Raw genomic sequence first — 25607 nt, 5'->3', positions numbered from 1 at the left:
TCCCAGACCAGGGCTTGAACCTGTGTCCCCTGCATTGGCAGGCAGATTCTCAGCCACTGCGCCATGAGGGAAGCCCTGAGGGTCCCCTTTTTTCCACATCCTCACCAACACTTATTTGTTGTCTTTTCAATAATAGCCATTATGACAGATATGAGGTGCTATCCCACTCTGGGGTTTTTTTTTTAATTTTAGAATTTAATTTATTTTTTTATACAGTAGGTTCTTATTAGATATCCATTTTATACATATTGGTGTATATATGTCAATCCCAATCTCCCAATTCATCACACCACCAACCACCCTGGCCCCACTGTGGTGTTTTTTTTTTTGTTTTTTTTTTTTCCTGTACGCGGGCCTCTCACTGTTGTGGCCTCTCCATTTGTGGAGCACAGGCTCCAGACGCGCAGGCTCAGCGGCCATGGCTCACGGGCCTAGCCACTCCACAGCATGTGGGATCTTCCCGGACCGGGGCACGAACCTGTGTCCCCTGCATCAGCAGGCGGACTCTCAACCACTGCGCCACCAGGGAAGCCCCCCACTGTGGTTTTGATTTGCATTTCCCTGATGATTAATGATGTAGAGCATCTTTTCATGTATCTGTTGACCATTGGTATGTCTTCTTTGGGAAGATGTCTATTCAGACCTTCTTCCCACTTTTTAATCAGATTTTTCATTTTCTGCTTTTGAGTTGTATGAGTTCTTTGTATATTTTGAATATAACCCCCTTGACAAATATATTATTTGCTCTTATATTTTCCCATTCAGTAGGTTGCCTTTTTGTTTTGTTAGTTAATGGTTTCCTTTACTGTGCAGAAGCCTTTTAGTTTAACGTAGTTCCAGTTGTTTATTTTTGCTTTTGCTATTGGTGTCAGATTCAAAAAATTATTGCCATGACTTATGCCATGGAGCTTACCACCTATGTTTTCTTCTCTGATTTTATGGCTTTGGGTCTAACATTCAAGTTTTTAATTCATTTTGAGTTAATTTTTGTGTATGGCATAAGACAGCACTCACTTTCATCCTTTTGCACATGGCTATCCTATTTTTCCCACACCATTTATTGAAGAGACTACCTTTTCTCCTGTTGTATATTCTTTGCTCCTTTTTCATAAATTAGTTGACCACATGCATGTGGGCTTATTTCTGAACTCTCTATCTGTTCCATTGATCTCTGAGTTTATTTTTAAGCTAGTACCATACTGTTTTCATTACTATAGCTTTGTAATATAGTTTGAAATCAGGGCTTGTGATGCCTCTGACTTTGTTCTTTTTCTCAAGATTGCTTTGACTATTCAGGGTTTTTTGTGCTTCCATGCAAATTTTAGGATTATTTGTTCTGTTTCTGTGAAAAGCACCATTAATATTTTGATAGGGATTGCACTGAATCTGTAGATTGCTTTGGGTAGTGTGGACATTTTAATAATATAAATTCTTCCAATCCATGAGCAAGGTATACCTTTTTACTTATTTGTGTCCTTTTTGGTTTCTTTAATTAATGTCTTGTAGTTTTCATTATACAGGTCTTTCACCATCTTGGTTAGATTTACTCCTAGGTATTTTATTCTTTTTGATGCCATTGTATATGGGATTTTTTTCTTAATTTCTCTTTCTGATTGTTCATTACTAGTGTAAAGAAACGGATTTCTGTGTATTGATTTTGCATCCTGGAAATTTGCTGAATTCATTTATTAGTTTTAATAGTTTTTTGTTGGTATCTTTAGGGCTTTCTATATATAATTTCAATGTCATCTGCAAATAGTGACACTTTTTCTTCTTCCTTTCCAAGTTGGATGCCTTTTACTTATTTTTCTTGCCTAATTGCTTTGCCTAGGACTTTTGATACTACTATGTTGAATAAAGTGGTGAGAATAGACATTCTTATCTTCTTCCTGATCTTAGAGGAAAAGTTTTCAGCTTTTCACTGTTGAATATATTAGCTATGGGCTTGTCATATTTGGCCTTTATTATGTTGACATTTGTTCCCTCTATATCTGCTTTGTTGAGAGTTCTTATCATAAATGAATGTTGAATTTTGTCACACTGACTCATTTGCAGATGTTTCACCATCCTTGCATCCCTAGAATAAATCCCACTTGAACATGGTAGATAGCCCTTTTAATGTATTGTTGAATTCAGTTTACTAATATTTTGTTGAGGATTTCTCACCAATGTCATCAGGAATACTAGCCTGTAATTTTCTTCTTCTGTGGCATACTTGTCTGGTTTTGGTATCAGTGTCATACTGATCTCATAAAATGTGTTTGGAAGAGTTCCCCTGATTATTTAACTTTTCATGTGGGTCCCTCTTCCTGAAAAACAGTGACTGTGTATTTTGCTTCTTTGAATGTTTGGGCATAATAGATTTTCAATGAAATAATGAAATGTATTGGTGATGAACCATCTCAACTAGTGGGTGAAATGTCTTAGTAATAAGTAATTAAGGTAAGAAAGAAATTAAAGTGTTTATTGTGCCATATCGTGGTGGGAGGATTATATGGGATGCTTGTTAACAACAGCAGATTTTCAGAAGAGGGAAAACTAGGCAAGGAGACTGAGCTGTTGATGTGAGGTAAAGTGAAGGCTTTTTCACAAATTCTTGGGTAGAAAGTGCATCAAGAGGATAGACTGGCAACTGTGGCAAGTGCTGGTGAGCAGCCATATAATAATTATGTTTGACAAGACAGGAATCATTGCAGAATTTGATGAGAGCTATTTCAGTGGAGTGTTGGGTCTAAGGATCTGCATCTTTAACAAGAACCTGATATTGTATGCAAGATAACTTCAGACAACACTGAGCAACTATTTTTACAAACTTAAGTTGGAGAAAACTTGATGCTGGACACAAATCAAATGACTTGATTTTCTGCCCAAATAGATTATTTATTTAGATTATTATAGATTATTCTGCCTAAGTAAATGGTCTCATTGTAACTGAAAATAACCTGCTATCTAAGTGTTTTCTTTTTAAGTGAAAGGGACTTCAATTAAAACATTAGTAATAAATATTCTAAGTTCCAAAATGTGGCTTTCTATACTCATTTCATGAACACCAGATGTAGGGGAGTTTTTATTGTTGTTGTTTATGAAAAAAGGAATTATAATAAGATAAAAACTTCTCATAATGTTTTCCAAATAAGACAAAGAATGAAATATTTTAAGTACAAGAATAGAAAGAAGTGTCAGGTATATGCATGAGAATCAATTTCCAAAGGATAAACACTATAGGAAGAAAATTTTATGCAGATCTCACTGTGTTGAAATTATATACATATATATTTATATATATATATTTCCCACTACTAATTATGCTGAAAAGGCTGTTTTACAAAAATTTAATGCAAAATAAGGGTATTAAAATAATCTGAAGAAATACTTGTAATATTTATTTGACGGTTTCCACAGGAAATAAAGATTTGGTAATAATTAAATACAAATAGCATCAACTGAAAGAGGTTTATAAATGGTTTTACATAATACCAGATTTAGAATTGGAAGTTTCCTGCACTCAGCTCTATTTTTGAGAATAATAGTAGAAAAAAAAACATAACAAGAGACCATTACTTAGAAAAGATCATTGTGTTTGTGTATGCATTCACATGGATTACAGAGAGACATACTGTGTAGGAATATAATTTTTATTATGTAAGGTAATGGGTTCAAGAAAGTCAGCTGGTAATTAATAACCCTCAGGGGATTTTAATTGTTATTGTCCCTTTTTATGAACTTGTTTCTGCAGCCCAATAAATAGCTGATAAATCATGCAATTGCTAATGGAAAAAAAAACTTACCAATCAGTGTCTTTTGTACACTGATTGAAACACTGATGTTTCCTGGTGTCCAAGAAACAGTACCCAAAGCAATTTTAACATAGTTTACTAATGGAAATATATATATTCAATAGACTAAAACGTGATTTTGAAATTCTCGAAGGGAAAGTGGATGATTATTTTAGAACAGGTCATCAAGAAAGGCATCCTATTATATTTGAAAATTATTCATCAATAAATGCTTAAATGCTTTTCTTAAAAATACAAGGAATGAAATTATTTAACAAAATGTACAGTAACTGAATTTCTGAATTCACTTAAAGAGTTGTACATCACAATTCCCAAAGCAAAAGTTATAGAGTTTCCACCTAATAGCACATATTCATTCATCTTCTTCCCTTCTCTTCTTAATATTCCAAATCATTTCAAAGCTCATGTTTTGGTTGCCATGTGTTCTAGCCATTTTCTGTACCCTTCCCCTGAAAACCTGGTCAATTTAAAAGGGTGAAAAACTGCACTTTCTGGTTTGCAACTGTAACATCTCATGAACCTCATTCTAATGACAATGGACATGGATGTGAGGGTTTCTACATGGTAATAATCAGTTTGGAATGAAGAGTTTATAGAGAAAAGTAAACACTACTTGTAAATTTGTTAGACATATAGTTGGAGATAAGTATTAAAATCAGTTAAAAAGGACACAATGAATTTCCTCACCTTAATAAACTCACTCTTATTCAGAGAAACCTTAGGCAAAGCAAGAATTTCACAAGTTAATATAACAAACATAACCTTAATCTTTAAGTTCAATGGAAGCAAGGCAATCAGGCCTGGAAAATCTCCCTAGGTTATGGAGGCAGAATCACCATAATTGGTGAGTATCCCACCACTTACGGGAACCTAGAATCAGCTTCCCCAGCTTTACAGCAGGCTTCCCCATCTGTGGAGGTCCAGCTTCTTAGCTTTGGCTTTACAATGATCTTTAGACCTTTGAATTTTCAGAGTGAATTTTTTTTTTTTTTTTACCTAGGAGGAATTCTTTCAGAACTGTCAAGCATAATCCTGTCAGACTTAACTCAAAAGTATATTTTCACATATAAGAGACAAATGAAATTTTGTAGGGGAGGATAGCTCAGAGCAAAAGTGATAAAGTCACTGCCTTGTGAGGGAGGAACTCACAATGAGGAAGCAGATATAACCTGAAAGCTCAGGTGTCTCCATTCTGTGCGTGGTCATTAATTCGAATGTAGTAATCAACATGACTACTTAAGTCTTACAAACTGCAGTATCCCAACTGCATGCATAGATCTTTTTAAACTTATCTATTTGTATTTTTAAATATACTTTATTTTTTACAGCAGTTTTAGGTTCATAGCAAAAATGAGCAGAAAGTATTCCCATATATCCCCTGTTCCCACATGCATACAGCCTCCCCATCATCTACATCCCCCACCCCACCACAGTGGTACATTTGTTACAAGGGATGAATGTACACTGACACATCATTATCACCCAAAGTCCAATTTCTTTCTTCTTTTTCTGTCTCTCTTCCACTTTTTAAAAAAATCCTTTCTATTCCCTTGAGGACTACTTTTATTTCAATGTTTCAGAAGTTTTCAGTTATTTAAAGAATAGGTTTTGGCAGCAGGATGAAATATTATATGTCCCTTAGCCTTGATCTCATTATCCACATTTCTTCAAACTAACAAGTGCAGAGAATTATGGGTAAGTTAGTTCAGGGTATAGAAAATGTCTGTTAACGTGCTACTTCCCAACAAACATGACCAGCCAAGAAACAGAGTACAATTGATATATGTCTATGATCTTTATATAGTTTGATGAAAAAGAATGTATTAATGCATTTCAAGTGTCAGAATTACATCCTGAGGCCCAAGTGATTCTTATGGTTCCTTATACGATGGGATAGAGTCACTCTATCTGGCATTTCAAGCCCCACCTATGCAGTTACTTCTCACCATGTTACTGAGTCCAAACTCATTCTGCTTGCCACACAACAGGCCAATAAATCGGGAGAAAAGTTGTTGGGACAAGGAATTGAGCAACTTTATTTGGAAAGCCAGCAGACTAAGAAGATGGTAGATTAATGTCCTAGAGAACCATCCTACCCCAGGCAGAATTCAGGCTTCTTTTATACTAAAAAGGTGGGGGGTGGTTGGTTATTACAGACTTCTTGGTGCAAGAATCCTTTGTTCTTGCAGCTGTCCATGTAGGTCAGGTCACAATGTTCCTGCAAACCTCCAACAGAACTAATGTTATTCTTTGTTCTGCAACTTTTTCTCTCTATATGAATGGACTCTTAGAGGTCAGAGCCTTGAGAATAGGCTGTCCTGTATATTTCAGGCTATAGGCAACACTCTTTTACACAAGGTACAGAGACAGCATGACTAAGTACAAGCAGCAGAGCACAAATGTTAAAAAAAAGAAACAGATCCAATATGGAGCCAGATTTGTTCTTCCCTATTACAATCACAAGCAATTTACCTCTGAATTTTCTCCTCTCTTCACACATTGGGGTGTGTGAGGGGGAGAAGGGAAGGAGGTGGTAAAGCTCTTTCTAATGTGACTCTTTGCAATGGCTTTTGACTGTAAGTTGCGTACATTTTATCCTCTTGGATGGCCTCTCTGAACACAGATTCTCTCCCATTGATGATGCTACGCACCACACAGGGCTGGCCCGCTGACTGATGCAAGTTGCAGCTTGTGTGGCCCACCTGGTAGACATGATGGATGTCATTGACTCACTTCTTCCCTCTGCCAATTAAACTGTGAGCCCAGTACCACAAACATGGACCATGGCACTGGGTTAGCTCTGTGGAAAGACATTTACCTTAGGACACTGAGTATGTGCCTTTTGACCCTCTAAGGGGTCAAATTCAAAATAGTAAAAAGATAAAGAAGACTGTTTCTCCACAAGCAAAGAAACACTGATAAGAAAGGTCTAAATCTGCCAAATGCTAAGAGTGTGCTTTATGCCTGAATTACCTGCATGATAGTTCAAATCTCTGCTCCTCTCCTTTTTCCTCTCTGCCTTCTCTCCTGCTCTGACAGCACCTTCTTAGTGAGGCCTACCCTGACCTTTCAAGTGCTATAGAGAGGACTAAAAAAAAATAAGGAAAAATGAAACGTAGCACAAGGTCTGGCCTATAATACTAGTTTTTTGTGTTTTTGGTTTTTTGGGGTTTTTTTGTGGTACGCGGGCCTCTGACTGTTGTGGCCTCTCCTATTGCAGAGCACAGGCTCCAGACACGCAGGCCCAGCGGCCATGGCTCACGGGCCCAGCCTCTCCGCGGCATGTGGGATCTTCCTGGACCGGGGCACAAACCCGCGTCCCCTGCATCGGTAGGCGGACTCTCAACCACTGCGCCACCAGGGAAGCCCTATAATACTAGTTTAATAAATTAAAGTGGCTGCAGTAGCAAATCTGCCTGTTGGATTTTTGTTGTTGCTATTGGTTTTTCATCACTCAGCCTGCAGCCACTAATGGGTATAAAATTCCACATTCAATATGCTGGGATCCCATCAGAAGTGACCCAGGTGAATTCCCCTGCTGGGATCTCATTCTACACTTCTTCCTCAGTCATTAATTCACGTACACATCCACTCACTCATACATTCCTCCCATCTCCAGCTACTTTTTAAGCACCCACTATCTGCCAAGCATTGAACCATGATCACTGAGCAAACATTGGTAAATAAGACAGATGTGATCCCTGCCCTTGCAGAGATTTCATTCTTGTGGGGTAAAGCATAACCAAAACAAATAAGCAAAATTATTGCCAGAACAAGGAGAAGAGAGGCTAATTTTTATAAGATGGTCAAGAAAAGACTCCTTCAAGAGGAGAGTCTTAATCCTGCATACCTTCAGAAGACCTGAAACTAGAAAGGACTTTCAAAGTAAGTGCATCCACAGGAGGGGGAACTATGCATTTTCACAGAGACGAAAAGCACTTTAGGAGCATTGGGATTGTGGTTTCTTGTAAACAACTTGTTTCTGAATTTATCTGAATATGCACTAATAACAGAAATTGTTATGAAAATGATATGGTTAACAAACTTGTTTCCCCAAAAGTATACATTATAAATGGTAAAAAGGGAGAAAGTTTTAGATACTGGTTGGTTAAAAAACTGAAAAACTCCCTTTACTTTTCTGGTCCTCAAATCCTTCTAAAAATAATAAAGATGATAAAAATATCTACCACATTAAGTCCTGGAGTTATAGTCACAACTGAAACCATGGCACACTAGTCCAAAATATCTGGTAGTACATTTGAAAAACATTTTGTGAGAAATATCTAGCCTGGTGATATTAGCCTGATGATAATAGAATTTACAATATAAAAGTGTCAAAGACTAAAAGTTTCAGAGAGGTTTCAGTTTATTGTCACATATGATTCAATAAAAATTAAAACGCAGGTTAGGTTCCAATTGTATATCAATGCAATCTTATGCTCTCTGCCTGTGAAGAGGAGGCATAAGAAAGGAAATGTGTTGCTATTCATTTATTGGCCACCAAAGCTGCTCTTTAAGAATATATTTTGAAGAGCTTTGGAGTTATAGCAAAATCAAGACATACTTGTAAGAAAAGATGTGGTTGTCGACAGTACATGCGGTTGCAATGCGGCTAATATTATTTGTAATCATTGACACTAAGAGAGGGCAAAACAAAGAGAAAGCAAACACTTTTCCCAGATGAGTCACTGTTTGTTCACTGGTCATTGTCAGCCTCCCTAAGCAATTTTCTGGCTTGCCATTTTTTTTTTTTATCATGGTCATGTGTCACTGGTCAATAGGTTAGCCTCTAGCACAAGGTTTAATCAAGATTTAGTAATTAGGTTTTTCTTTCCTGTGATAAGGAATATTTTAAATGTAATTACATAATGAGAACAGGCAAAATGCTGCTGAATCCTAATTGATAAATACCCAGGAGTACACGACAACACTGCAGACCATCTGCCCTGAAATTTGAATGACGACCAATTTCAGGCTTACAGGACAACCAAATCAATTCAGAGCATTCTGGGTTCTTTCTTAAAAAACCCCTCATCTCTGTTATCAGCAAACCCTATTTATTTCAGCTTTGTAAGCTGCTGCATGACAACAATTCAAATACTCTGATGACCTGTTTTTGAAAGTCAGTGAAATAGTAAATGTCTCCTAGAACTGACAGGTATAATTTGTCTTTTTTTTTTTTTTTTATGGAACAAGTCACTATCAAGTTGGATGAATAAGCTCAAAATGTACAAGACCAGGTTCAGTAATGAAAAAAATAACAAAAGTATAACAAAAACAAAGCAGGGTTTGGAAACAGAGCCAGATTCCAATTCTACATATGAACTTCTTTAGTCTTAGGTAGGTAACTCTTAAACTAGTTGTCTTATTTGTGAAATAGGAGTATTAAGCTTACCTTGTAGATTTGTCGGTAACTCTTAAACTAGTTGTCTTATTTGTGAAATAGGAGTATTAAGCTTACCTTGTAGATCTGTCGGGAGGTCTGCTGCAAGCATGTGTGTCCTATGGTCTGGCAAGAGATAAAATGTGCAGTTAATATTATTACCTCCCCAGCTTGGCCGGGGTTAGCCAGCCACACCCCGTGTGCAATCTGCCCTGGCCTCTGAGTCCAGCATTGGCTGATTCGCTCACTGTGCCTCAGTGACAGTTCTGAGTAGTCACAGGAAGACTAAGGATCGGGGTGTTTTGGACTCTGGAGGTCCAAATTTAAAACTGTGAGAGGCAAGAAAGACCATGTCTTTCCAACCGCAGCAAAGTAGACAAGTGAAGATTACATGGGCCAAATAATAACAGCATATTTTACACCTGATTTACTGAAGTAACACCCCATATCTACCCTTACTTTTGGCCGTGACTCAAATTCATCTCTAACATCTAAGAACCACACGCTTCAGTTTGTTCAGGAGACCCAAGCCCTAGGCACAGGAGACTTCACGAATCAGCACTGAAGTTCTGAGTGAAAGTCCTCTATGGAATAATTTCCCAATTCATAAATGTCCACCGCTAGGATTCTCTGCAGTTTTTTTTTTTTTTTTTTTTAAAGCCACACCATGAGGCTTGTGGGATCTTAGTTCCCCAACCAGGGATGGAACCTGTGTCTCCTGCAGTGGAAGCACAGAGTCCTAACCACTGGACCGCCAGGGAAGTCCCTCTCTGCAGTTTTATACACATGAAACTTCTCTGTATTCAGAACATAATAATATTAAGCATCTGTAGGAGAGTAAATTGATACCAACATCAAAATGTAAACACATAAAGTAACAGGATTTTATAAGATCTGCTTTTTACATTTTTTTCATATTCTATAAAAAGAATATAGGATAAGCAAAATGGTTGTCTACATCTAACTGCAGACACAGTTTTAGCTCTTTTAACTAAAGATCCTCTCTTTAATCCTTCAAGATCCTCTCTCATAGTTTATAATATCATTCAAATTTTACATTTACCCTTTCCATATGTTCTGAGCAGGAAACGTGACTGAAAACAGAAATTCAGAGAGACATGTGATATTCAATAATATAAAACATTTTTGAGAAGAAGAAAAGGAACACCCTAATGAAAATACTTGTTGGATTTGGTTTTACTCCAATGTCATCCAAGTATCATTCCTTTGGTAATCATTGTTTTACTTCTAAGGGTTTATTTTTTCTGAGATTTTTTGAATGTTCTTCTATGAAGATGTTTTTATAACAAAGGTTGTTATTTTTAGTCTTATTTCAAATCTCATCTAACTAAAAAGTATAGCTGAAGCCACTTCTCAAATGAGACTTTCCCCCACAGTTTTCTGAAACTGTAGGCCTTATGATACAATAGTACAATTGTTTGGGCTGTGGCACTGTCGCATTAGATAAGATGAGACACTGATGAAGTCACCAGAAGTTTAAGATGTGTCACATCACTTAAAAGATTAAAACTAACATAAGAGATGAAGGAAATCCATCAAATGATGATTAGATTTTTTTTGACAGTTACACTTTAATCTTGAGACTATAAGTGGTGGTTAGTTTCTGAAAAATCCAGACAGTAATTTCTCTAAGTAAGGGTATAAAAGTATTACCAGTGGAGAACTCTCTACAGCATAGACGGGTGAGTGAGGGATGCATAGCGAATGTGGTCTGAAATTTTGAATTATATAATGGGATGGAGCAAGATAGGAAGGATTTTAAACACCTTCTTAGAAAATCACGGAGCAATAAAGTAAAATGTACATTTATTGAAATCTCTCTTCATGAGATATAGAGTCTATGTCTTCCCACCTTTCAAATTAAAAAATCTTTAGGACTTAAGTTATTTCATTTTATGCAATAATATTCTTGAAGTTTTGCCAATAAAAGGGATTTTCTTACACTAAAGGAAGATTTAAATAAAACCAGGATAAGGATGGCAAACACATGGCAAGAATAATGCTTTTCAGCCCTCCTCAACATGCTGCAAGGCTTTGTTGTGAAATCGAGTGGGGCCTGTGCATGAAGGCCTCTTTTTTTTTTCCCCCCCGCATTTCTTGTAGGCAAGACTCCAGCCTCCATGATCTTCCCTGAGTTCCAAAGGGCAGATTATTGAACTGTTGCTAGTCAAGGGAGGAGCAGCCAAGAAACCACCTGAGGCAAGATGAAAGGAACCAGGGAAGCTCATTAAGATTAAGAGACCACCTGAGACCCAACACACATTCTAATCTTGTCAGCAACCTCACCCTTGAAGTATTGTTAAAAACTCATCAAATCCTCCCGGGTTGGAACACGTAGTTTTTCGAAGCAGAAACCTGCTGTGTCGCCCTCTGCCTGGCAAAATAATAAAGCTATCCTTTTCTACTTCACCCAAAGCTCTGTCTCTGAGATTCGATTCAACACTGGCGTACAGGGAAGCTGAGCTTTCAGTAACAGTTGCCCTCTTCCTCAATGTGATAGCTAATTTTGTGTGTCAACTTGGCTAGGCTAGAGTGCCTAGTTGTTTGGTCATACAGTCTAGATGTCGCTGTGAAGATATTGCCTTGGTATGATTAACATTTACAATCAATAGATTTGAGTAAAGCAGATTATCCTCCATAATATGGGTGGGGCTCACCCAAGGAGTTGAAGACCTTAAGAGCAAAGACTGAGGTTTCTGAAAGAAGCAGCAAGTCTGTCTCAAGACTGTATCATCAATTCTTACCTGAATTTCCAACCTGCTGGACTGCCCTACAGATTCCACACTTTGCCAGCTCCCACAATCACAAGAGCCAATTCCTTCAAATGAATCTCTTTCTGTATATAAATATACACATTGATTCTGGAGAGCTCTAACTAATATGCCCAGTAAGTCCAGGCATGGCCTTTTCTCAATGCTTGCTCCAGGCAGACACTACCAATTAGAGGTGACACACATAATTAAAGCTATTTGCCATTTCAGTACTAGGAGATCTTATGTTTAAGGAAATAGCATGTAGGATACTTGCATAAAGTAAAAAAAATCCTTTTGTAATGTATTTAATCATTTTTGTCATTTAGGTATAGTTTGTTTGTTATATAATCAGCTTGCTTAAATCAAAACATCTCACAACTTTTTATTTTTTATATTGTAGAAAAGTTTCCTGCAGCCTACCAGTTACAAACAGCACACAGATGTTTTAAAACTCAAAGCTTATATTATAAAATGGTCCACTTGAGCTTTTCCAAACTTCATGCAAGCTAAACCTGATGTCTGAAATGCATATTTCTCATAGAGCATAAAGCCATCTCCGGAGACATGTCATAAAAATGTGTCATTATAGGAACTACGTGAAGAGTCTTGAGAGAGAATTTCAAAGACCTGGCTGAGACTATGAACAAGCCCTTCAGCATCTCTGAGTTTCAGTTTCTCCATCAGAAAATGATGTGATGGATTAGAGGGCTTTACAACGCCTTCCTGCCGTGGGACCAGTGGCTCACAGCAAATGGAGAGCATGAGTTGAAGGCAGTTTCATTTCAGAGACTTGACTTTTAAGGTCATTTTAAAATTTCTCTAGTAGGTGACCATACATATTATGCTTTATTATCTACATCATTTAGCATTACAAGAACCTCAGGGGCTTCCCTGGTGGCGCAGTGGTTGAGAGTCCGCCTGCCCATGCAGGGGACGCGGGTTCGTGCCCCGGTCCGGGAGGATCCCACATGCCGCAGAGCGGCTGGGCCCATGAGCCATGGCCGCTGCGCCTGTGCGTCCGGAGCCTGTGCTCCGCAGCGGGAGAGGCCACAGCAGTGAGAGGCCCGCGTACCGCAAAAAAAAAAAAAAAAAAAAGCAGGGACAAGGGCTTACCAGGTGGCGCAGTGGTTGGGAATCCGCCTGCCGATGCAGGGGACGCGGGTTCGTGCCCCGGTCTGGGAAGATCCCACATGCCGCGGAGCGGCTGGGCCCATGAGCCATGGACGCCGCGCCTGCGCGTCCGGAGCCTGTGCTCTGCAGCAGGAGAGGCCACATCAGTGGGAGGCCCGCGTACCGCAAAAAAAAAAAAAAAAAAAAAGCAAGGACAAGGGCTTACCTGGTGGCGCAGTGGTTGGGAATCCGCCTGCCGATGCAGGGGACGCGGGTTCGTGCCCCGGTCTGGGAAGATCCCACATGCCGCGGAGCGGCTGGGCCCATGAGCCATGGACGCCGCGCCTGCGCGTCCGGAGCCTGTGCTCCGCAGCGGGAGAGGCCACAGCAGTGGGAGGCCCGCGTACCGCAAAAAAAAAAAAAAAAAAGCAAGGACAAGGGCTTACCTGGTGGCGCAGTGGTTGGGAATCCGCCTGCCGATGCAGGGGACGCGGGTTAGTGCCCCGGTCTGGGAAGATCCCACATGCTGCGGAACGGCTGGGCCCATGAGCCATGGACGCTGCGCCTGCGCGTCCGGAGCCTGTGCTCCGCAGCGGGAGAGGCCACAGCAGTGAGAGGCCTGCGTACCAAAAAAAAAAAAAAAAAAAAAAAAATCAGGGACAAGGGCTTACCTGGTGGCGCAGTGGTTGGGAATCCGCCTGCCGATGCAGGGGACGCGGGTTCGTGCCCCGGTCCGGGAAGATCCCACGTGCCACGGAGCAGCTGGGCCCATGAGCCATGGCCGCTGCGCCTGCGCGTCCGGAGCCTGTGCTCCGCAACGGGAGAGGCCAGAACGGTGAGAGGCCTGCGTACCGCCCCCCCCCCAAAAAAAAGAACCTCAGTGTTGTCAATTCCAACATTTATAGTGATAGTTTAACTAATAAAGATAGTTTAACTAATAAAGAAATGTGAGCTTGTGAAGTTTGTGTCATTTATCATGTTATGAATGACTATTGCAAAGCATTCCATAATTTAAAATCTTTTAGGTTAAGCAGTATTTTAAACATATTAAAAAACTATAGAACATAAGAGAATATAAATCTATGCATCTGTCATCCAGATTTATCAATACATTTTGTAATTTTTGCTCAAGACACCTTAAGGATCAAATATTACAGAGAAAGCTAGTTTCAACTGTCGAATCTCCTTTGTGAGTTTCTCCACCTCCACTCAACCTTTAAATGTTGGTGTCCTCGACCTTGATCTCGAATTGACCTTTCCTCTTTCTCTATAACGATTTCATCCATTTCCTCAGAGTTAAAGGCATAGTTAAGATGAAGGCACACATATTGTTGGAGGGCCTTAGCCATAGGGCCTTTCGCCAGCACCAAGAGTCTACCAGCCTCCCCTGCCAGACCATCTTCTCAGAGCCCAGATCCATTGTGTTCAACTGACTACTTAACAGCACCACTGCTATCCATCCCACAACTCATATGTCTCCCACCTCTCAGTACATATTAACACCAGCAGCTTGGTTGCTTAGTCAGACATTTAAGTCATTCTTGATTTTTCTTTTATTTACCTCCTACATCCAAGCATCACCTTATACATTTGTTCCCACCTAAAAGACACATCTCATTTTGCCTACTATTCTCCATTTCCTCTGCTATCATCCTACTCCACGATGCCAATATATCTGACCTGGACAATTACAACTGCCTTTATGTGGTCTCCATTCCCCCCTCAATTCATTCGTCACGTTGGGTGAAGAGTAAACTTAACATGGAAGTTGGACCATGTTACCATGTTGATTAATCATTCACAGGTTTCACATTGCTCTAAGAACAAAGCCCACATTGCTAATCCCAGCCGACAAATCTGCCTTATCGAGTCTCTCAATAAGGCAGTCACTTCAGTCTCTCCATGCCATTTACCCTCTGCTCACTGTCTGAGGCTCACTCCTCCCCACCCCCACTCCTACTTTTTCAAATAAGCTCTTCTCCACCTCAGAGCTTTATCTCATGTGTTCCCACTGCCTGAAAGCTTTCCCCACACAATCTGACCCCTTGCAATCAGAGGACCAATATGGAATTCACCAACCTCTCACTAAACAGACATTCCCAATCTGTGATGCTTAAAAAAAAAAAATTCCATCCTGGATATATTATAATTCATAAGTATTTTGTTTGTCTAATTATCTGTTTTTAGTTTCTTCCCTCCACTGGAAGATAAATTCTAATAGTTGATGTGTACGTGCATTTTTGTGATTCCAGCAAAATCCCAATTTCTAAAACATAGTAAGCATTCAAAAATGTACTTTAAAGGAAATAAAGTGTTCCATCCATTTGGAAAAAAAAAAAAGAGTCCTTAGCCACAAGCTCTTTTCCTGCTATTCCCCATGTCGTTAAATCAATAGCCCGTTATTTTCTGACAAAACATTTTTCATTTTGCCACAGACCTCTAAACAAAATTGTTAGAAGAAAATAGAGAGAATTTTATATTTCCTTTAGGTAGCCTGAACCATTTATTTTGGATTTTGGGTAGATGTTTAGCTAATTAGCTAGATGATAGTTAAATAGATGATAGATAGATAGATGATAGGCAAATTTATATATTTATTTTAATGTATATTATATAAATAATAAATTTAATTTCATTTATATTGTATATAGTATATATGGCATATATGTATATATGTGTATAATATGCATAACATTATAACACAATGCCATAATAGAAAAATATACTTTTCTAAAAATTATAATAATAAAGACCATGCTGAAACATGATGAAATATTATGATATGGTGTTCAGTAATTTCAATACAATTACAGGTACACAAAATGTGTATACACATATATATAAGAAAAGTCACTGGCCAAAATGAAAATCATTGTATTAGGGTTTCTATTATTACTTAATATGTTTTCAAAATATTTGCTTTTATATCATCATTTTATACATCAAAAATAAAAATAAGGACAAATGCAGCAATAACAACCTTTCATGAAACATCTGTAAAGCTGATCTTAAAAACTGAATTATATCATGTTACAGGTGACATATATTTTACTGTTGATTGTTACAATTGCTTTGAGCAGTAGCGTATCTGGAGCCATAAACAAAAGATGATTCTGAAGCAAAATGGGAGACAATAGAGCAATTTTAGCAAATTAAATAGGCATTATTTTTCATAAATATTGTTGATATTTAGCCATTTGATCTTTAACTTATTCAAAAACAAGTACAGAGAGAGAAACAAAATAAAGGCCTTTCAGCATGGATCCCATCACTTGAAACATGAAGATAATAAATGTTTATTTCTTTGAAGTAAAATTTTTATTTCCTTGAGTTAGTAGGAAAATAAAGGTATTTTCATTTGAAACATTTCTAAAGACTGTCAACTTATTTTATGTTTCACTATTTATGTCAAACACTCTTGTGTGACAGGTACTGAATCACCCACTGGGCCCCAAAGAAGGTGAAGTGCCAGACCACCTTCATTAAAAACCACAGCAGGACTTCCCTAGTGGTTCAGTGTTTAAGAATCTGCCTGCCAGTGCAGGGGACACGGGTTTGATCCCTGGTCCGGGAAGAACCCACATGCTGTGGAGCAACTAAGCCCATGCACAAGAACTACTGAGCCTGCACTCTAGAGCCCACCAGCCACAACTACTGAGCCTGCATGCCACAACTACTGAAGCCAGCACTCCTAGAGTCTGTGCTCTGCAACAAGAGAAGCCACTGCAATGAGAAGCCTGTGCACTGCAATGAAGAGTAGCCCCTGCTCGCCACAAGTAGAGGAAGCCCACGCACAGCAACGAAGACCCAATGCAGCCAAAAATAAATTAATTAATAAATTAATTAAAAAAAAAAAACCCACAGCAGACAGTGTATCTTTGTCATAGGTGCTGCCCAGCCCAGTGGCCCAGGGCAAAGGGAGCACATAAGAAGGCAAGTTGATTCCTTCCATGAAGAATCCTTTGGGGAAGATGACATTTGTACAGGTCTTTGAAGGATGGGTAGGGTTTCACCAAATTTAGAGTAGAAGGAAAGGGCAATCAACATTGAAATCAGGATGAGTAAGGTCATGGGAAGCATTTTTTTTTTTTTTTTTTTTTGCGGTATGCGGGCCTCTCACTGTTGTGGCCTCTCCCGTTGCGGAGCACAGGCTCCGGACGCGCAGGCCTAGAGGCCATGGCTCACGGGCTTAGCTGCTCCGCGGCATGTGGGATCTTCCCGGACCAGGGCACGAACCCGTGTCTCCTGCATCGGCAGGCGGATTCTCAACCACTGCGCCACCAGGGAAGCCCTAAAATTATATTTTTGATGAAATATTCCAAGGCAAATATATTAGTGGAAGAGATAATCACATACTTACACTGAAAGAAAAAATATTTACTAGTATATAATGAAATTTAAAATATATATATGTTAGGTTCGTGGCAATTCATATCCCACCCACAGAGTGACAGAAAATTGTTTTTAAAATCTAATTTTAGCAAATTATTTTTCATATGGGTAATTGATTTGTTTTTCTTTTTAAATGCTAATGCTATCATTATAGGAGACAATAAATGTTAGTTAACAATATAAGTAACTTCAATACAGAATAGCATCTGTCACGACGCAGTCAGAGCCCCCTATAACAAATCTCCCATCTCTAAATTGTAGATACATGCTTTTGTTATTCTTTCCCTTATACAATATGGAAGAATCACAGAAATTAATGGCCTTTTAATTTGGTGTCTTGAAATAAACAAGATGAAAGACACATGTGAACTTCACAGTCATTAACAAGTTTACAGAACAGACACATATATGTGATCAAAAAATGTTTATATTTTTGGGACACTATATAAGAAATTTCACTGCCCAATCCTTACCTCTTTTTTTCGTGCCTATTGCACGTGGACAACATAATGTCAGGCATTCCTCTGAGTCATCAGGCCAGACTGTGCTAGGGCAAATACCACCACGTTCCTAGACAGTGTTCCATGCTTCATTTAAACAGAGAGCCTATGACATGTGTTTTTCATGTTAAGTTCTGCCTCCTTGAATGCTGTTTCCTCTCTTTTGGCTTTCACCAATGTCAAAGGAATCTCCCACAAACAAAAAGTGTAAATGTTCAGTCTTGTACTGGACTTAAACAACCATCCAGTGTCTTAAACAACCCTAATCTCAAAGTTCACAAGTTCATTTAGTACACTACCAAGTCAACATCAAGATTCTAATGGTCAAAGGGCAATAACATGATCTATTAAAGATTTTAACTGTGATGACTTTAGCTAATGTTTCTCCTTTTTGTTCATTCTCTGAGCATATATGCAAGGCTAATCATCACAAGGATGATCAATTCTAAACACCAATCTCTAAACAGTGTCCAGGTTAAAGAGTTTCTAATTCACCTCCCAACATACCCCATCACCCCCCAACTATAGAGCATCTCAACATTACGACGTTCATCCCAATTGGCAGAAGAGAACCTCCAAGAGTCTCATGACAACCGGGGGAAATCTAGACAGACCTGTGGTGTGAACACAACCTCAAGAAGCAATTCTACTCTTCCACAAATGACCCTTCATAAGTAATCTTTTCTTCTTCTCATTTCTTAAAGGCCTGTAGTATTCGATGGCCAGAGGCTGAATATGAGATGTGAATGCTGTGTTGCAGAAGCTTTCAGCAAGATCTTTAAAAGTAGTGCCCTGGGAAAGTGAAGCATCCAGTTACTAATTACAGATAAAGGAATTACCAGGATTCAATTTTCAAAAGAGCTACCCAATTACTCACACTCTGTGTTGCCTCATTATCAACACATATATGTTGAACAATTAGAATTTTATCACTAAACTGAAGCTGAACTTACTTTTACAAATTAGAATACATTAAAGAGACTCTTTCCATGAATTTTATAAGTAGGTTTCAAAGATGTTTGGAAATGTAGTTCTTGCATCCCCCAAAGCAAATAATATATGAAATTTCATTACAGCAAACTTCAGTTTATATACTGCTTCATTCTGATGTTTTCTGACTTTAAATGTTTATATGTTAAATCTCAGCCAAAAGCTCTTATGACTAAATTACTCACTGTGTAGCATTTTCTCACATAAAATGTGGAGAAATAGCCTCCTGGAAGTCATTAAAAATACATTTCTAAGTATACATTTTTGACATAGATGTTCCCAAAAACAATTCAGTGTAAAAAATATTGGTCTCAAACATAAAATAGATAGCTAGTGGGAAGCAGCCACACAGCACAGGGAGATCAGCTTGGTGCTTTGTGACCACCTAGAGGGGTGGGATAGGGAGGGTGGAAAGGAGGGAGACGCAAGAGGGAAGTGATATGGGGACATATGTATATGTATAACTGATTCACTTTGTTATAAAGCAGAAACTAACACACCATTGTAAAGCAATTATACTCCAATAAAGACGTTAAAAATATATATATATTGGTCTCATTTAGTTTGCTAAAACCAGTTGTGTGCTAGTAACATGAAGGATATTTTTTAACTCTATAACTTCTGTTGTCTCAATGTTTCTCAATTTTCTGAAATTAATTTAATTATTTATTCAAGAAATATTTTGAGCACTTCCTATGTCCCTGGCACTGTGCAAAGCACAGGGGACATTCAGGTGAGTGAGGGAATATAGTCCCTTTGGGGGCATCAGGCTGCAGTTGTGATTTAGATGTTCAGGCAGCATTTCACCAGGACTTGGTGGTTGTTTGGATGGATACAGGCACAGAGAGGAGTCAGAAGAAGACTCCTCGGTTTTTGGAGTTGACAAGAAGCCATCTGGGGGTACCATTCTCAAAAGTAGAAAAAACGAAAGAAGGAACAGGTCCAGGGGAGAAAGACCAAGACGGAAAGCTGCTGAGGTGACATGCTTGCAAGATAGCTAGACATCCATATCTGATAGGCAACTGAGATGAGGAGAGTTATCAGGCTAGAGATATAATTTTAGTAATGAATGAGACTGCACAGAATGTGTGTACAGGATGAAAAGAGAGAGTGGGACCAAACCCTGAGAAACGCTAACTTTAAAAAAAAAATTTTTTTTGCGGTACGCGGGCCTCTCACTGCTGTGGCCTCTCCCGTTGCGGAGCACAGGCTCCGGACGCGCAGGCGCAGCGGCCATGGCTCACGGGCCCAGCCGCTCCGCGGCACGTGGGATCTTCCCGGACCGGGGCACGAACCCGTGTCCCCTGCATCGGCAGGCGGACTCTCAACCACTGCACCACCAGGGAGGCCCCATATTATTTTTTGTATGTCTTTTTTTTTTTTTTTTTTAAGCGGTATGGGGACCTCTCACAGCTGTGGCCTCTCCCGTTGCGGAGCACAGGCTCCAGACGCGCAGGCTCAGCGGCCATGGCTCAGGGGCCCAGCCGCTCCGCGGCACGTGGGATCTTCCCGGACCGGGGCACGAACCCGCGTCCCCTGCACCGGCAGGTGGACTCTCAACCACTGCGCCACCAGGGAAGCCCAGAAACGCTAACTTTTAAGGGAAAGATGGAGTTAGAAGAACTTGAAGAAGAAGCTGAGAAGGAGAGGCCAGAAAGAGAGTAAGAAAAAATTCCAGTAGCGTGTGGTGCCAGGGACTCCGTGGGAACAGCACGTTCTGAGAAAGAAGCAGTGAGAACTAAGTCAGTAGGGCTGAGAAGTATGGCATGGATTGACCACTGAGGAAATCAGGCTGACTTTCAAGGGGACAGCTTCACTGCTAGGGAAGTGAAAGGGAAGTAGTGGAGACAGTGATTGCCGACTTTTTTCAACATGGAGAGAAAGAGAAGGCAGAGGCTGGAGGGGATCTGGAGCTTTCATTTTAAAACCCCAAAGGAAGGATTTTAGTTTTTTTTTTTTTTTTTTTTGCGTTATGCGGGCCTCTCACTGTTGTGGCCTCTCCCGTTGCGGAGCACAGGCTCCGGACGCGCAGGCCCAGCAGCCATGGCTCACGGGCCCAGCCGCTCCGCGGCATGTGGGATCTTCCCGGACCGGGGCACGAACCCGTGTCCCCTGCATCGGCGGGCAGACTCCCAACCACTGCGCCACCAGGGAAGCCCAGGATCTTAGTTTTGTAAGGTGAGACTTGAAACCGTTTAGTCACTCTTGAAAGGGGACCTGTGGCAAAGAGCACAGAGATAAAAGCATGAAAGAGATAGTATCACCAACCTCCCATGAAAAAGAAATACTTCCATCAGTAAATAGTCCTGGATAGGGCTTAGTTACAAATAAATAAAAATAAATAAATAAAAAGTTTTCCCCGAACCTGTTACTCTCTGTTGATTATTTACTTAAATATATATACTTAAGTACTACCTCCTTCCCTAAAGGACTTGAGGCCGATAACAACAAAACAATAAACAAAAACTAAAATTGTATTACAAAATTGCAAGCTAGATGTGGAGGTTTGGGTAAAAAGGAAGAATAAGATAGAAAATATAATAAATGTATAAATAAATACAGAAGTATATATAATTATAAATTGTAAATATATAAATTATAAAATAATAAATATAAAACCTTTCAAGTGTCCCTACCATTCAACTTAACAATGTCTCATCTGAGGAACTTATCTAAGCAAATAATCTGTTATGTGCTGAAAAATTATGTTCAGAAATATTCATCAAAGAATTATTTGTTGTAACAAAAAATGCAAACAATCTAATTTTGCAGTTATATGACATTGGTTAAATTAATTATGATACATCCAGATGATTGAATAATATTGGGGAATTAAAAATAATATTCTTAAATGATACAGAGTGTAATACACAAAATTGTATATATCCTTTCAATTAAATTTATATATTTAAATAATTTATACTCATAAGTAATATTTTCAAAATAAAAGCAGTGATTACCTATGGATTGTAAGATTATGAGACTTTTATTTTTCTTCATATTTTATGTTCCCATTTTCCAAAATTTATATAATAATGACCATATATTACTTTTATAATCAGAAATATATTATTGTTATTATTAAGGCCAGATAACTTGTCTTTTTCAAAATATTTTCCTCAAGTTTAATAGGCGTTAATACTGCTTAGGATGCTGTAAAGGCTGAGTCTCTTGGTCATTATTCAGCCTAGAAGTGGTTTAATACCCTCGTCCAACTTGTCTTGATGTTTACTAGCTATTCAATGAGGTTTTCTGACACTATACGTATTGGTGTGCCATTAGGGCTAGATTAACAAGTTAGTGAAATTCTCTGGTGATTTAGCATTTGGCAGACCGCTATTACCAGCAGTCTGTGGTTATGATTTCTCTGAAACACTAAAATAATGAAAATTTAAACTTATGGGTGGAATTGGTTTATATGACATTCTACTACCTACACACTGTATGAACTAAAACTTTTGCATTTTTAGAGTATAACTGGTAACCACAATAAAACTGCAGCAAAATCTTTAATGCTCTGTTGCCAACAACAAAATTAAATAGTGCCTGATTATGTTAAATATAATTTATTAAACTGATTCTCTGAAAATATTTATTTATTTATTTATTTAATTCAATAGATGGATGTTAAAATTCAGTCCAATCCTAAGATTCTATGATTGCAAGAATTGATCATATTTGACATAGGATAAATCTCCTTTAACTAGAATATTCAGAATAATTGCAACAGAGATTTTTCTGTATAAATCTATTCTTATTGAAAATATATGTGAGCACAGTTCCAGAAATCACAGTAATTTCCAGAAGCAAATTGTGGAGACTTGTTTTTAAAAAGTTCAAAGATACCTTAAACATCTATTCATTGTCAAATTATTCTTCCAACATAGTTTAAAATGTTTGTCATTGAGGCTTTAAAAAAATGACCCATACAATTTTTAAAAAGTCTAAAATTAGCATAATTTGGTTCTTGGAAACTTTGGAGTCCATGTTTTGTAAAATACTAAATTGTCTTCATTGTTTAAGCCAGGTTCAATTAGACATGCAGTCACTTGAATATAAAATTATCCTAACTGGCACAGTAGACATATTTAGCAAAGCCAATGTTTTCATGGTTGATTTGGGAGAAGTTTGTGTTTGAGAACATATTTGTTTATGTTTTATTACCATCTCATACCTAAATATGCTTTAGCTTACAAAACTGCAGTGGGAAATCATTCATGTTTAATTACATTTTAACTAGTCATTCTCTTGCCATTGACATTCATGAAACTGGCACTAAACCAGGTGATTTGATGTGAGTCCAGAAACATCAAATGCATTTGATGAAATTGCCTGAACTATAGAACTAGTGCTTAATTCAGTGGCTCAGCATTTAGACAGTTTAATTAGATTCCTTTTACATTAATGTGGAAATTAAAACAAATGGCACTTGAGAGTTTTCCTATTCTACTCTAAGAGCACTATGGCAAACATCTGCATAAAAGGTTAAAAGCTTCATGAATCATTTTTGTATTTTATCTACAAAATGTCAAAACTCTAAAATATTGAAAGTATCAAAATGTTTAACACTTATGAACTCAAATCAGATGATGATTGATTTCCTCAGTATTCATCTCGATGTTTTGGTGACATCATCAGCAAGACTACCTCCTCCTGAACATCATCTTACCTGGAAACAAACTATGAGTATAAAATATTGGTACGAGTCCCATTATCATTTTTATAACTCATTTAGAGTTCAATGTTAACATCATTTTAACCAGTCCGTTTCAAAATATTTCCAGGTTCATGGTCTAGCAACCAAAAATTGTGTTTGTCTACTTATTTACAAATATGGCATCAATAAGTTTTAAGCATAATGATTACAATAAAATATTAGGTCCCCAAGATTTATGGCAATTAATGTTGAAGGAATGAAAATAAGGAAATAATAATGATCACATACTATTTTTGCCTGAGTTCAGTTAGGGAAACTGAAACATCACATGTGTTGAAAATAAAGTGATAAATAACACAGGAATTAGAGGTTTTATGAATATAGGAAGAACTAGGCTGCAAATACCTGGAAGTCTGTAGCTAGAACATCAGAGAAACAATTACTCATGACTTCACTCCACAGCACTGGAGAAGGTGGCCAAGTCAGAGTCACGAGAAGGTCAAGAATCTACCACAGCTGGCTGCCATGACTGTGGAGAAGGGGCTCATGGAAAGATCTGTGAGGCTACATGTCTGGCTATGAAGTGAGGCTCCTGGAGAGCTACCACATAGGTCCAACATGCTCCCACCACGTCCTCCCGGAGACTACTGGCTTCTTCTTTATTTCCAAATTCCAAATCTCCCAGTAGTTCTCATTGGCAAACTCTATGCCAGAACCATACAGGGAAGCAAATCCTTAGAAACATAGTTATCACTTTTAAAAGTGTTGGTGGTTGGATCAGCTCAGCATTCATAAAAGACTGGCAACAACTGTGTCCCCTGGGCTGTTGTAAAGCCATAGCTTTACCCATATTTAATTTCCAAATAGACAAAAACATTATATTTCCACCTAATATGTTGCAACTATACTTCATTCAACTGAAGACAAGCTCACCTCCACAAAAGATGAAACACAAAGCCCCATATCATTTTATGCATCTCTGGGTAATCTTTGTTTCTTTCCTAGATGATTCACACTCCTTCTTCGATACCATGTAGTTTAATATTGAGGTTACAGGGTTAATCATTGATTACACACCTTAGATTGTAAGAGAATTGAGCAGAGGAAAAGATTAGTTAATGTAAAGGAATATATTAATAGCAAAGCAAGGAAAAAATACATATGACTTCTGTGGCCCTTGTTTGTGAAACCACTCACAGGGCAGTAGTTAGTATTCATAATATCCTTCTTCCATTAGTGTTCTAAATTCTCTCTAACCTCCTCAAGCACCTAACTAGTCTTGGCTCTTTGCCTGATGTGGTAACTCGCCATTGCAGTGTCCCTTGCAATGGGACACTGCAATGACGAATATTGCAGTCCCACAAGGAAGGGAACATTCCTTCCTTGTGAACTAAAATCTCTAAACATGTGGCGATTAAAGTACAGGAAAAGTGTTTTGAGAGTAGATCAGTAAGATACATATTGAGAAGTCACTCTTACTTTCCTTGCATTTTGTCTTTTTGGTTATTAACACATTCACCTTGGCAATGCCCTCAACCCCTATGGTCAGAGTAAATTTGCCTGGGTGGGACCCTCCCCTCCCAGCCTGAGGGACCTCCTGCAGCACTTTCATTGCTTCAGTTTATTTCTATCTGCACTATCTGCACACTGCATTGACTCCATGTCAAGTGCTGGTGAACAAAGGGCACCTTTTCCATTGACCCTCCTGCTCTACTTTCCTTTATCTTACTTTTAGCTTCAAATGTTAAAATAGGAAACTAACCAAGTCAACAGCAGCAAACAACAAACCATTGATTATTATACCTGAATCCCTTAAATCATTTTCCTGGAGTTGAGTGTAAGCAAGAAAACGAATACTGAGTTTAGAGGAAAACTTTCTAAAATAATGGCAGCGTCCCTCTATCAATAATCAGAACTGCTGTATACCTAATAAATAAGAACCTGTTGAATGAAAATTCATGTGAATGAATTTCAGGAGATAGCAGTGAATAAGAAGAAAAGAGT

At 38.5% G+C, this 25607-nt stretch overlaps 1 long non-coding RNA gene across 1 annotated transcript in view; it reads right to left on the bottom strand.

The window, feature by feature from the left end:
- Positions 1-25607, bottom strand: part of LOC136792261 (uncharacterized) — a 221407-nt gene that overhangs the window by 132776 nt on the left and 63024 nt on the right. The window contains exon 3 of the long non-coding RNA XR_010835790.1: positions 9259-9306. This is a non-coding gene — a long non-coding RNA (uncharacterized lncRNA). The remainder of the gene's footprint in view (positions 1-9258; positions 9307-25607) is intronic.

Source organism: Kogia breviceps, chromosome 12, assembly GCF_026419965.1.
Source record: "Kogia breviceps isolate mKogBre1 chromosome 12, mKogBre1 haplotype 1, whole genome shotgun sequence".
In the NCBI taxonomy this organism is placed as follows: domain Eukaryota; kingdom Metazoa; phylum Chordata; class Mammalia; order Artiodactyla; family Physeteridae; genus Kogia; species Kogia breviceps.
This window is presented reverse-complemented; position numbering and strand designations above follow the sequence as displayed.